Source organism: Cherax quadricarinatus, chromosome 12 (genome assembly GCF_038502225.1).
Source record: "Cherax quadricarinatus isolate ZL_2023a chromosome 12, ASM3850222v1, whole genome shotgun sequence".
In the NCBI taxonomy this organism is placed as follows: domain Eukaryota; kingdom Metazoa; phylum Arthropoda; class Malacostraca; order Decapoda; family Parastacidae; genus Cherax; species Cherax quadricarinatus.
This window is the reverse complement of record NC_091303.1, coordinates 36261762-36276414: the sequence shown is the minus strand read 5'-3', so window position 1 is coordinate 36276414 and position 14653 is coordinate 36261762. Positions and strand designations below refer to the sequence as shown.

At 41.2% G+C, this 14653-nt stretch overlaps 1 protein-coding gene across 1 annotated transcript in view; it reads right to left on the bottom strand.

Moving 5' to 3' along the window:
* The window catches only part of LOC128686682 (tyrosine-protein kinase Btk), a 559014-nt gene extending 544660 nt beyond the window's left edge, over positions 1–14354 (bottom strand). The window contains exon 1 of the mRNA XM_053773712.2: positions 14221–14354. The gene's annotated coding sequence lies outside the window, so the exon portion shown is untranslated. The remainder of the gene's footprint in view (positions 1–14220) is intronic.
* Positions 14355–14653: the final 299 nt, after the last annotated feature.

Genomic DNA, 14653 nt, shown 5'->3' with positions numbered 1-14653 from the left:
ATATATATATATATATATATATATATATATATATATATATATATATATATATATATATATATATATATATATATATATATATATATATAGGCGGAGAATGAGATGTGACGCACGTGACCTGAGGAATGTCATAAGAACATAAGAATGGAGGAACACTGTAGAAGGCCTACTGGCCCATGCGAGGCAGGTCCTTATCAAAACAACCTCTACCTATGATGAGGACGGGTAGACGATGAAATCACGTGACTCCTGTGTTGTTGGGCTGGTGCTGCTTAAGTATCATGTATGCCAATGTTTTTGAAATTTTGTAGTTTCCAGTGTTGCGTTCTATAGTGTCGGTGACGGCGATTAGTGAGGCTTCTAGGCACCGTCGGCGTCTGAGGTCTGGTTCGGTGAGAACGAGTTGTGCCTCGTTCCAGTTCATCCACGGGGCATTTGATGAACTGGAACGAGGCACAACTCGTTCTCACATCTCACTCTCCGCCTATATATATATAGTCTTTCTACCTCTGTATGTTAGAAGTGATCAAGGTCCCAGGACCGAAACGTTTTCTAATAAATATGTTATAGTGTTTGCTTACGTGTCTTTCTAAACCAACTTGTCGGTATTTATTACCAAGGTTTATACCAGTATTTCTGGGTTTATAGTCAGTGGGTGAGTGAGTGTAATTGTGAACCACCAGGTGGTTATCATGTAGTTAGTTGTCGGGGTGGATCAGGGAGATAAGATGTTTTCTAACTGTAGTTCTGAATTTAGGTCCTTTGAAATACATTGAATTTTTGTAAAGGTTTAGTCGAACACGGGGAATGTCATAGAGATGTTTGTGTCTGGTGTTATGCCTGTGGATCCTGTCACAACTATCAAAAAAGCGTTTTAGGTCAAGGTTAATATTGGAATTTAAGGCCCTGTAGATACAGATTGCACAGTAGTAAGTGTGGATGTTCCGAACAGGGAGTAAGTTTAGATCTATGAAGAGTGGGGGGCGGGGGTGTTGCCAGGGATGGGATTTAGTGATTATTCTTACTGCGGCTTTTTGTTGGGTTATTATTGGCTTTAGGTGTGTTGCTGCAGTTGAACCCCAAGCACATATAGCATAGGTGAGGTATGGATATATAGGTGAATGGTATAGTGTGAGAAGGGCAGTTTGCGGTACGTAGTATCGTATCTTGGAGAGGATCCCCACCGTTTTGGATACTTTTTTTGTTATGTGTTGGATATGGGTGCTGAAATTTAGGTTGTTGTCGAGGTATAGGCCAAGGAATTTGCAAGAACCACCAGTATTACACAAGGACAAGAACCACCAGTCTTACACAAGGGTAAGACCCACCAATCTTACACAAAGGCAAAATCCACCAGTCTTATACAAGAGCAAGAACCAGCAGTCTTCCACAAGAGCAAGAACCAGCAGTATTCCACAAGAGCAAGAACCACCAGTCTTACACAAGAGCAAGAACCACCAGTCTTACACAAGAGCAAGAACCACCAAGATTACACAAGGACAAAAACCACCAATCTTACACAAGGGAAATAACCACCAGTCTTACACAAGAGCAAGAACCACCAGTCTTAGACCAGGGCAAGAACCACCAGTCTTACACAAGAACAAGAACCACCAATTTTACACAAGGACAATAACCACCAATCTTACGCAAGGACAAGGGCCACCAGTCTTACACAAGGGCAAGAACCACCAATCTTACACAAGAGCAAGAACCACCAGTCTTACACAAGAGCAAGAACCACCAGTCTTACACAAGGGTAAGAATCACCAATCTTACACAAGGACAAGAACCACCAGTCTTGCACAAGGACACGAACCACCAGTCTCACACAAGGGCAAGAACCACCAGTCTTAGACAAGGACAAGAACTACCAATCTTACACAAGAGCAAGAACCACAAGTCTAGGACAAGGGCAAGAACCACCAGTCTTAGACAAGGGCAAGAACCACCAGTCTTAGACAAGGGCAAGAACCACCAGTCTTACCCAAGGACAAAAACCACCAATCTTACACAAGGACAATAATAACCAGTCTTACACAAGAGCAAGAACCACCAATCTTACACAAGGACAAGAACAACCAGTCGTAAACAAGAGCAAGAACCACCAGTCTTACACAAGAGCAAGAACCACCAGTCTTACACAAGGAAAGAACTACCAATCTTACACAAGGACAAGAACCACCAGTCTTACACAAGGACAAGAACCACCAATCTTACTCAAAGACAAGAACCACCAGTCTTACACAAGAGCAAGAACCACCGGTCTTACACAAGAGCAAGAACCACGAGTCTTACTCAAGGGCAAGAACCACCAGTCTTACACAAGAGCAAGAACCACCAGTCTTACACAAGGGTAAGAATCACCACTCTTACACAAGGGAAGAACTACCAATCTTACAAAAGGACAAGAACCACCAGTGTTACACAAAAACAAGAACCACCAGACTTACACAGGAGTATGAACCACCAGTCTTACACAAGGGTAAGACTCACCAATCTTACACAAAGACAAGAGCCACCAGTCTTACACAAGAGCAAGAACCACCAGTCCTGAACCACCAGACTTACACAGGAGCAAGAACCACCAGTCTTACACAAGGGTAAGAATCACCAATCTTACACAAGGACAAGAACCACCAGTCTTACACAAGGACAGGAACCACCAATCTTGCACAAGGACAAGAACCACAAGTCTTACACAAGAGCAAGAACCACCAGTCTTACACAAGAGCAAGAACCACCAGTCTTACACAAGGGTAAGAATCACCACTCTTACACAAGGAAAGAACTACGAATCTTACACAAGGACAAGAACCACCAATTTTACACAAAAACAAGAACCACCAGACTTACACATAAGCAAGAACCACCAGTCTTACACAAGGATAAGAACCACCAGTCTTACACAAGGACAAGAACCACCAGTCTTACAAAAGGGCAAGAACCACCAGTCTTAGACAAGGACAAGAACCACCAATCTTACACAAGAGCAAGAACCACAAGTCTTAGACAAGGGCAAGAACCACCAGTCTTACACAAGAACAAGAACCACCAATCTTACACAAGGACAAGGACCACCGGTCTTACACAACGACAAGAACCACCAGTCTTACACAAGGGTAAGAACCACCAGTCTTACACAAGGACAAGAACCACCATTCTTATACAAGGACAAGGACTATCAGTCTTACACAAGGGCAAGAACCACCAATCTTACATAAGGACAATGACCACCAATCTTACACAAGAGCAAGAACCACCAGTCTTACACAAGAGCAAGAACCACCAGTCTTACACAAGGACAAGAACCACCAATCTTACACAAGAGTAAGAACCACCAGTCTTACACAAGAGCAAGAATCACCAATCTTACACAAGGACAAGAACCACCAGTCTTACACAAGGACAAGAACCACCAGTCTTACACAAGGACAAGAACCACCAGTCTTACACAAGGGCAAGAACCACCAGTCTTACACATGGACAAGAATCACCACTCTTACACAAGGACAAGACCCACCAGTCTTACACAAGGACAATAACCACCAGTCTTACACAAGGGCAAGAACCACCAGTCTTAGACAAGGGCAAGAACCACCAGTCTTACACAAGAACAAGAACCACCAATCTTACACAAGGACAAGGACCACCGGTCTTACACAAGGACAAGAACCACCAGTCTTACACAAGGACAAGAACCACCAGTCTTACACAAGGACAAGAACCACCAATCTTACACAAGAGCAAGAACCACCAGTCTTACACAAGAGCAAGAACCACCAGTCTTACACAAGGTCAAGAACCACCAATCTAACACAAGAGCAAGAACCACCAGTCTTACACAAGAGCAAGAATCACCAATCTTACACAAGGACAAGAACCACCAGTCTTACACATGGACATAACCACCAGTCTTACACTAGGACAATAACCACCAGTCTTACACAAGAGCAAGAACCACCAGTCTTACACAAGAGCAAGAACCAGCAGTCTTACTCAAGGGAAAGAACCACCAGTCTTACACAAGAGCAAGAACCACCAGTCTTACACAAGAGCAAGAACCACCAGTCTTACACAAGCATAAGAATCACCACTCTTACACAAAGGAAGAACTGCCAATCTTACACAAGGACAAGAACCACCAGTCTTACACAAAAACAAGAACCACCAGACTTACACAGGAGCAAGAACCACCAGTCTTACACAAGGGTAAGAACCACCAATCTTACACAAGGACAAGAGCCACCAGTCTTATACAAGAGCAAGAACCACCAGTCTTACACAAGAGCAAGAACCACCAGTCTTACACAAGGGTAAAAACCTCAAAATGGTATACAATACCGACAGGTTCGTAGGTAAGACACATAGGCAACTTTATTCCGAAACGTTTCGCCTACACAGTAGGGTTCTTCAGTCGGGTACAGAAAGTAGGCAGGAGCAGTAGAGATGTGAAGACGATGTATTCAGTCCATCACCCGTGAAGTCGTAGATTTGAGGTTGTCAGTACCTCAGCCTGGAGAAGCTCTGTTCCAAAGTCTGGAACTATCTGAAGATCAAGCGACAGTGTTGAGACTTAAATACTGTCGGAAGGAGAGGTGCAGAGTAGTAGTAGTGATCAAACAATTCTCACAAGAGACTACACAGGCATGAAGAATTTCTTGCATGGGGTTCAGTGGGACAGAGAACTGGCAGGGAAGTCAGTAAATGAGATGATGGAATATGTGACAACAATATGCAAGGAAGCTGAGGAAAGGTTTGTACCCAAGGGTAACAGAAATAACGAAAAAACCAAGATGAGCCCTTGGTTTATCCAAAGGTGCAAGGAGGCCAAAACCAAGTGTGCTAGAGAAAAAAAGAAGTACAGAAGGTAAAGGACCCAGGAGAATAAGGAGGGCAATCGCAGAGCCAGGAATTTATATGCGCAGGTAAGAAGGGAGGCCCAAAAAACAATACGAGAATGACATAGCAGCAAAAGCCAAATCTGACCCAAAGCTGTTGCACAGCCACATCAGGAGGAAAACAACAGTCAAGGACCACGTAATCAGGCTGAAGAAGGAAGGAGGGGAGGTCACAAGAAACGACCACGAAGTATGTGAGGAGCTCAACATGTGATTCAAAGAAGTGTTCACAGAGGAGACAGAAGGGACTACAGAGAGACGGAGAGGTGGGGTACACCACCATGTGTTGGACACAATACATACAACCGAGGAAGAGTGAAGAGACTGCCAAGCGAACTAGATACCTCAAAGGCGATGGGGCCAAATACCATCTCTCCATAGGTCCTGAGAGAGGGAGCAGAGGCGCTATGTGTACCATTGACAACAATGTTCAACACATCTATGGAAACAGGGCAACTACCTAAGATATAGGAGACAGCAAATGTAGTCCCAATTTTAAAAAAGGAGGCAGACACGAAGCACTAAACTACAGACCAGTGTCACTGACATGAATAGTATGCAAGGTCATGGAAATTATCAGAAGAGTGGTGGAGCACCTAGAAAGACATGAGCTTATCAACGACAGCCAGCACGGTTTCAGGGATGGGAAATCCTGTGTCACAAACCTACTGGAGTTCTATGACAGGGTAACAGCAGTAAGACAAGAGAGGGGTGCATAGATTGCATTTTCTTGGACTATAAGAAGGTGTTTGACACAGTTCTATACAAGAGATTAGTGCAAAACCTGGAGGACCAGGCAGAGATAACAGGAAAGGCACTACAATGGATCAGAGAATACCTGTCAGGAAGACAACAGCAAGCCATGGTATGCAGCGAGGTGTCAGAGTAGGCACCTGTAATGAGCGGGGTGCCACAGGGGTCAGTCCTAGGACCGGTGCTGTTTCTGGTATTTGTGAATGACATGAGAGAAGGAATAGACTCAGAAGTGTCCCTGTTTGCAGATGATCTGAAGTTGATGAGAAGAATTCAATCAGAAGAGGACCAGGCAGAACTATAAAGGGATCTGGATAGGCTGCAGGCCTGGTCTGGAAACTGGCTCCTAGAGTTCAACCCCGCCAAGTGCAAAGTTATGAAGATTAGGAAGGGTAAAGAAGACCACAGATGGAGTACAGTCTAGGGGGCCAGAGACTACAAACCTCACTCAAGGAAAAGGATGTTGGGGTGAGCATAACACTGAGCACATCTCCTGTGGCGCACATCAACCAAATAACTGCTGCAGCATACGGGCACCTAGCAAACCTAAGAACAGCATTCCGACATCTTAATAAGGAATCATTCAGGACCCTGTACACTGTGTATGTTAGGCCCATATTGGAGTATGCAGCACCAGTTTAGAAACCACACCTAGCCAAGCATGAAAGGAAACTAGAGAAAGTGCAATGGTTTGCAACAAGACTAGTCCCGGAGCTAAGGAGCATGTCCTACGAGGAGAGGTTAAGGGAAATCGACCTGACGACACTGGAAGACAAGAGAGATAGGGGGGATATGATAACAACATATAAAATACTGAGAGGAATTGACAAGGTGGACAGAGACAGGATGTTCCAGAGATGGGACACAGCAACAAGGGGTCACAGTTGGAAGTTGAAGACTCAGATGAATCACAGGGATATCAGGAAGTATTTCTTCAGTCACAGAGTTGTCAGGAAGTGGAATAGTTTGGGAATTGATGTAGTATAGGCAGGATCCATACATAGCTTTAAGAAGAGGTATGATAAAGCTCATGGAGTGGGAAGAGTGACCTAGTAGTGGCCAGTGAAGAGGCGGGGCCAGGAGCTGCGACTTGACCCCTGCAACCAGAACTTGGTGAGTACACACTCACTCACACACACACACACACACACACACACACACACACACACACACACACACACACACACACACACAGAATGCAAGAAGGCAGAGGAGAGGTTTGTTCCCATGTGCAACAGAAATAATGGGAAGACCAGAATGAGCCCTTGGTTCACCCAAAGGTGAAGCGAGGCAAAAAACTAAGTGCACTTGAGAATGGAAAAAGTACAGAAGATAAAAGACCCAGGAAAATAAAGAAATCAGTCGAAGATCCAGAAATGAATATGCACAGATAAAGAGGGAGGCCCAACAGCAATTCGAAAATGACATAGAATCGAAAGCCAAGTCTGACCTGAAGCTGTGGTACAGCCACATCAGGAGGAAGAGAACAGTCAAGGACAAGGCTGAGGAAGGAAGGGGGGGGGGAAGTTCCCAAGAAAGGACCGAGAAGTATGTGAGGAGCTCAACATGAGATTTAAAGAAGTGTTTACAGTGGAGACAGGAAGGATTCCAGAAAACCTGAACAGTGGGATACACCAGTAAGGGAAACGCCAACAATTGCTGGACGAAATACACACAACTGAGGAGGCACTGAAGACGCTGCTAAGTGATCTAGATGCCTCGAAGGCAGTGGGACCTGACATCTCTCCATGGGTCCTTAAAGAGGGAGCAGAGACACTGTGTGTGCCACTAACAACAATCTTCAACACATTCACTGAAACTGGGCAATTACTTGAGGTGCGGAAGATGGCAAATGTAGTCCCAGTTTTTAAGAAAAGTGATAGACATGAGGCATTAAACTACAGAGCAGTGTCACTGACATGTATAGTCTGCAAAGTCATGGAGAAGATTATCAGAAGGAGAGTTTTGGAGCACCTAGAAAGGAGCAAGCTTATACACGACAACCAGCATGGTTTTAGGGACGGGAAATTCTGTGTCACAAACCTACTGGAGTTTTATGATAAGGTAACAGAAGTAAGACATGAGAGGGGTGGGTAGATTGCATTTTCTTGGACTGCAAGAAGGCTTTTGACAGTTCCACACAAGAGATTAGTGCAAAAGCTAGAGGATCAGGCCCACATAACAGGGAAGGTACTGCAATGGATCAGAAAATACCTGACAGGGAGGCAACATCAAATTATTCATGGTACGTGATGAGATGTCAGTGTGGGTGTCTGTGACAAGTGGGGTTCCACAGGGGTCAATCCTGGGACCAGTGCTGTTTCTGGTATATGTGAATAACATGCCAGAAGAGATAGACTTATAAGTGTCCCTGTTTTCAGATGATGTGAAGTTAACGAGGAGAATTAAACCAGATGAGGATCAAACAGGACTACAAAGGGATCTGGACAGGCTGCAAGCCTGGTCCAGCAACTGGCTCCTGGAATTTAACCCCACCAAATGAAAAGTCATGAAGGTCGGGGAAGAGCAAAGAAGACCGCAGACAGAGTACAGGCTAGGGGGCCAAAGACTGCAAACCTCATTCAAGGAATATGATCCTGAGGTGAGTATAATACTGAGCACATCCCCTGAGGCACACATCAACCAAATAACTGCTGCAGCATATGGGTGCCTGTCAAACCTAAGAATAGCATTCCAATACCTCAGCAAGGAATCGTTCAAGACTGTACACCGTGTACGTGAGGCCCATATTGTAGTATGCAGCACCATTTTGGAACTCACACCTGGTCAAGCATGTCAAGAAATTAAGAAAGTGCAAATTTTTGCAACAAGACTAATCCCAGAGCTAATGGGAATGTCCTATGAAGAATGGTTAAGGGAAATCAACCTGACAACACTGGAGGACAGAAGGGATGGGGGGACATGATAAAGACATAAAATACTGCGAGGAACTGACAAGGTGGACAAAGCCAGGCTATTCCAGAGATGGTACACAGCAACAAGGAGTCACAACTGGAAGTTGAAGACTCAGATGAGTCAGAGGGATGTTAGGAAGTATTTCTTTAGTCATAGAATTGTCAGGAAGTGGAATAGTCTGGAAAGTGATGTAGTGGAGGCAGGATCCATACACAGTTTTAAGATGAGGTATGATAAAGCCCACGGAGCAGGGAGAGTGAGAGGATGTAGTAGCGACCAGTGAAGAGGCGGGGCCAGGAGCTGTGACTCGATCCCTGCAACCACAATTAGGTGAGTAGGTGAGAACACACACACACACACACACACACACACACACACACACACACACACACACACACACACACACACACACACACACACACACACACACACACTTTATTTATAAAGGGAGGCTACTATTTAGAAAGGATGCAATTGGCAGCATTTAATTTGGTCCTTATAAGAGACCAACTTGGTCGCTAAAGTGGAGAGATCATAGTATTTTTTTGGTAGTTATTCAAAATAATACATATAAGGATACACAACCGATCATTAAGGTTGACTGTAGCCTCGCTGGGCTGTATTAGGAAGAACTGAACTCTTGCTAAGGATTCTGGTTTGAATCCTAGCAAAGATATGAGAAGATTTATGTGTACATCATTTCATTAATGATATACACCATGAATAAGCACATGGTGTTGCACGTGTCTTATTCATAATGTGTCAGTCACTCTCCCTTAAAGTCCTTTCAAATTAGATCCCAAACTAGTGAAGCTAGGTAGGAAATTAACGCTGCTGAACCTATGATGTGGGATGAAGGAGTGGAGGAGGCATGTATGACCATGGAGGGGGATCTCCCTTGAAAAATAACCTTATTTCCCCCTGGGAATTGAAAGGGTAAGAGCACTGTTAAAGGTCACCCAAGCTGAATGATTACCTGCCAGCTTCCCCCATCCACAAACATTTCATAACCTCTTGTATCTGGAAGTGGATCTCTGAAGCCTGGAGCCCCATATGAAACCCTGTATGAAGGGCCTATACAACTCTATACTGGAGCAGAGTGACAGGAGCTGGCAGGACTCTGCAGACCTGGCCCCATGGGACGGAAAAAAAAAAACTCTCCTCCTTACCCTCAGCCAGCTGTAATGCTTGGCCTGTATCAGACTTGAGGCAGTGTAGAGATGCAGATCCCAGGTCAACGATAATTTTGTTGAGCATGACTTCAATTACTGTGATAACAGAGGACAATAAAGAAAGGACTGCCTTTTTCTATGCTTTCTGTTTGAAGGCCATGTTTAATTGCTTGGCTACTAGGGTATCCTTTGTGCATATTTCTAAGCAATCTTGATGTGCTGTCATGTTGTTGGCCAAGATGCTAGCCACTGGACTATTCAAAAATGGTGCATCCAGGACTTCCCTAGTCTGAGAGCTTTAAATTTAAAAAAAAAAAAAAACTGAAGAATGTTTGGACCTCCACTGCCAAGTGAACATGAGGACAAGAAGGAAGAGATATGTCAAAATGTGAAACTACCCAATTCTTAAGGTATAGGGTATGCAATGATCAGGGAAAATGATAAAGAATTAACATTTGAAAACTGATGAAGAAGGTTCCCGAAGTTAAAACATGTCTACTCTGTCATTAAACCGAAAAACAACTGGTGAATCTCCTGCAATAACTGAAGAGAGGTGGAAGGGCCTGAATCCCCTTCTGAATAATTGAGCCCTGTGTGAGGAGAGGGTACACATCATTTCAATTATCATATTTCTCCATATATGTAGAAAAACATAATTTCTGTATGTTCGAAAATGACTGATCTTTTTCCATTGACACTTCAGCACTGCTTGATACTTACTTAGTAGTTAAGGAAGGTAAGTGACCAAGAGAAGATGGAACACCCCCTGCTCCAGAGTGCTCCAAACTTTGGCATATGGTGTAGAGAATGCCACTGTCCTCTTTCCAAACACCAAAATATCAATCAGAGGGAGGTGGTTCAGACTAATAACCCAGGAAAGATCATTGCTGGAGCCAAAGATGAATGACAGAGGATCCCTTTACTGCAAGACAATCACTAAATTTGTGTCTTCCAAATCTATGTACAAAATGTTTCCCATGGCTGCAGTACACTTCTGAGTATGTGTGGCAATCATGGAGCCAGTGAAAGAAAAATTTAACTAGTGGCTACTGCATCAGTTTTCTAGTCTTGAAGAGCTTCCTACTCGCATATTCTGACAACAGATTCATATCTGCTCAGTGAATGAGAAAACAGATATCCAGCCACAGAGCCATTCAGCAGTGAAGAGCAAGTTAGGTAGCAGTACTGACTGAAACAGCTGGTTGGCACCTAGATAGCAGTTTAGTTAAATCTGGTTAGTGGAAAATGGAAATCAAGAAAAAATGGGGTGGAAGATAATATGAGCGAGTCCTTAACGAAGGTAGGTATGATGTTTGGTCCTCAGGTGTCATCCAAAAAAAAAAAAAAAAAAAAAAAAAATGCTTACACCTCAGTGGTAGCACTTCAGGCTCATAAATGAAAACCTGGATTTACTCCTAGGTGAGATGAGACATGTGAGCAAATATCCTTATATGTGCTACCCCAGTTGACCAAGCAGTAAATAAATACAGTGGTACCTAGGGTTACGAACAGCTCAAAATTCAAACAATTATGTAAGTGTATTTATGTAAGTGCTTTTGTAAGCGTATTTTTGGGGGGTCTGAAACAGACTAATCTAATTTATATTATTTCTCATGGGAACAAATTCGTTCGGTATCAGCACTTGAACAGCCTTCTGGAACGAAAAAAGTGTGCATCCATCCCGAGGTACCACTGTACCTTAGTGCTTAGTGTTAGCCAACTGTTGTATCTTGCATTCTGGGGCAGGGGACCAAAGGAGCCTGATGTAAATAAGCCACACTGCTTTGCTTTCTTGGTATATCCTTGGTCAATATCTTGGGTTAATAATCCGAGCTAGGTCTATTTTTTTATTCTTCAAGTGCTCTTAGAATCACAACATATCATAATTTTGTAAGAAGTATATTTACAATAATTCTGTTACTATTTACCAATTTGATACTTAACTGATAAGAGGTACCATAATTTTTAGGTAATATTCATATATTGGTCATATTATTTCAGGGTGAGGGGGGGGGGCAATTAATGTGTAATAAGTTTAAGTCATTAACGGTAATACCAACTTTATTGGTAGTTGTATATGTGTGTTTTGAAATGTAATATTCACATTGTGTTTGTCTTATTTAAGGTATTGTGATTTTGGTAGTCCTGTACCATCCATGTTGTAAATTCTCTTTCCTCACGTGACACGTGTCATGATATTCATAAATTGAGGATAATTAATGACATGATTATTCAGATTGGTGATGGGGTTAGTTTTCAATGTGTGTATGAGTGGGGGGAGGGATGATGGGTCACCTGTGTTGCAGCACAGGTTTCTTAATAATGCATTTGTAGGTCTTGTGTAATTTGTTGCGAGTTGTAATATGGGTGATTGTCATTAAGCTTGGTGCATTATTATTGTGTTGAGGTTGTAATTTAGGAGTTTTATTTATAGCCATTTTGTGGCCTTTATTATTATACCTTTATTCCTTCTTGAATTGTGGTATGTTTTAAAAACTTGTATATAGTATAGTGTTAGGTGTTGCCTGGATTGTTATGTGTTTATATATTGTGTTATTGATGTTGTCCTTGTTCAAGTCATTTGTTAATTTTAAGTAGCAGGGGAATGCAGAATGTATTCATTGGTGGGGGGAGTGTAAGCAACAATGAGTAGGCTCCACTATATCTATGAACCATGTGTACTTGTGAAACAACGTATGTAGAAGCAGTCTGTAGGTTGTGTTAAGTTTATTTTAATGTCTTTATGTATGTGCTTATTCAGTAGATTGTGTAGTGAATGTTTATTGCTCATCACCAGTGTCAATGTTACATATTGATATATGTACCTATATATATTTGTACATGAAGTTTTAAATAAAATATAAAAAAAAAATATTCATATATATAATGATTCTATTGCTAATGACAAATCTGTTACTTACCTGACAAGGTCCTAAACAATTAAAATTCAATTAAACTACTAATAAACACAAATTTACAATGTTAATTCTACTGAGTACTATTTTACCTGTTGAGTTTAAGCTGAAATTCAGTGAGGAATTTTTGTCATGTTTATTTAAAATTCAGCACAAATGACATATTTCCTCTACAAATTTCTATTACAGCCACTTTTCAAAGTGCTCACCCATAAATAGGGTGAGCACTTTGAAGAGTTGTGAAAAAAAATGAGTATGTTGAAGTAGCATATATACAGCATACATGTACAAGTACTATATGTACAGCCTGGTAAGAGCAGGTTGTAGTAGCATATGTATGGTATATCTGTACAGCTTGGTAAGAGTAGGTTATGTTCATTTAGTGTAACAAAATTGTTTTGTAAATATGTACAGTACAGTACATAATTATCAAATTTTTCACCAATGAACAGTTCAAAAATTTGCACTGCTATTGTTATATTCATGTTAAGTGTTAAACCTATAAGAATCATTCACTGTAATTTTCAGGGGCACAAGCAACCAATAATCATCACACTGCAACCATCAACATTGCATGCATAACTTGTTGTCAGATGAGCCCAGGACAGTCTGGGTGCTTGTGCTCTTAATTTATTGTTTAACATTTTATGTGAATTAATTTTCTTGACTATGTAGTACTTTCTCATTTAAAATACAACTTGCTCAAGTCAAGTTGATATGAGTGATGGTTACTAAACAGATTAAGAAAGTCTAATCTTCCCATTTAAGAAAGTTTAATCTTTCCAAATCTTAAGAAGGAATATTTTTTCTCTACTGAGATTAATTTAGGTCAAATTTCTGCTCAAATAAGTCAAAGAATATAATGATGTACCTAGGTACAAAATCTGTCAACTGCAAATTTTTCTAAACAAAGGATTCATGTGTAGTTATGAGAACAATATTACATTTATAAATCTCATTATTCAAGCTGGTGAAGTACTTCATCACTGGCACAAAACATGCATCTTTATGTATACTAATATTTTCAGTTCAAATTTTGATTTGCCGGTAACTCGACAACACTGTCATTCATTTTCTACATGTATAAATGTTTAATACAAAGCAAACATTATTTGACTGCATGGTCAAATTTGTGAAAAATAAAAGAATTGTAAGATAAATAAGCATATTTATATCTGTATCTGTATACTGAGTAACACCTTATTGACCTTAGTGTACAGTCACTGAGGATTTTTGTCTTGACATAAACTTTTTAATTACACTCATTGACTAAGTTAAACCATTAAAATAAGACAGGATGAGGTTTTTGTCTTAATTTTCCTTTTCTTAAAGATAAAACTTATGCAAAATTTTCACCATCAAATCAATTGCTATTAGACAAATTTTTGAATACATGACAAATATTTAATTCTGTTCATTGAATCTATAAATCAATTCATGCAAATCACCGACAACCTGTTGATTAGTGTATTCAATAATCACTCACGTCTGGGAATCATCCTCTAAACTGGCTCTAGCAAGCATATATACAACCAAATATTTTACAAAACTCCATGAACTTACTATATAACAGTTTATTTTCACTCAGGGCAGAACTGTATCATAATAGGTACGAAGAAGAGACAAAATTTCATATTTGGATCTAGAGCAATTTTCACCACTTCACTTGTCGCAACCAGACTGGCGGGAGTGACCGAGCTCTCTCTCACTCACTCTCTCTCTCTCTCACTCTCTCTCTCTCTCACTCATCTGTCTCACTTAACATGCAAACTATTGCAATACCCTCACACATATATACGCATTTCCTTCCTTTAGGGATTTTCTATAAATTGAGTTTATAATAATACAATTTTAATGTTAGATTCAGAAATAATGAAAAACGGGAAGAATCTGCCTGTATATATTCAAGTGTGATTCGATTACTTGTGGCAGCAGTATAGCAACTGAAACCTTTATGCACTGATTCTCATAATAGATATTAAATCCTTTTATAAAT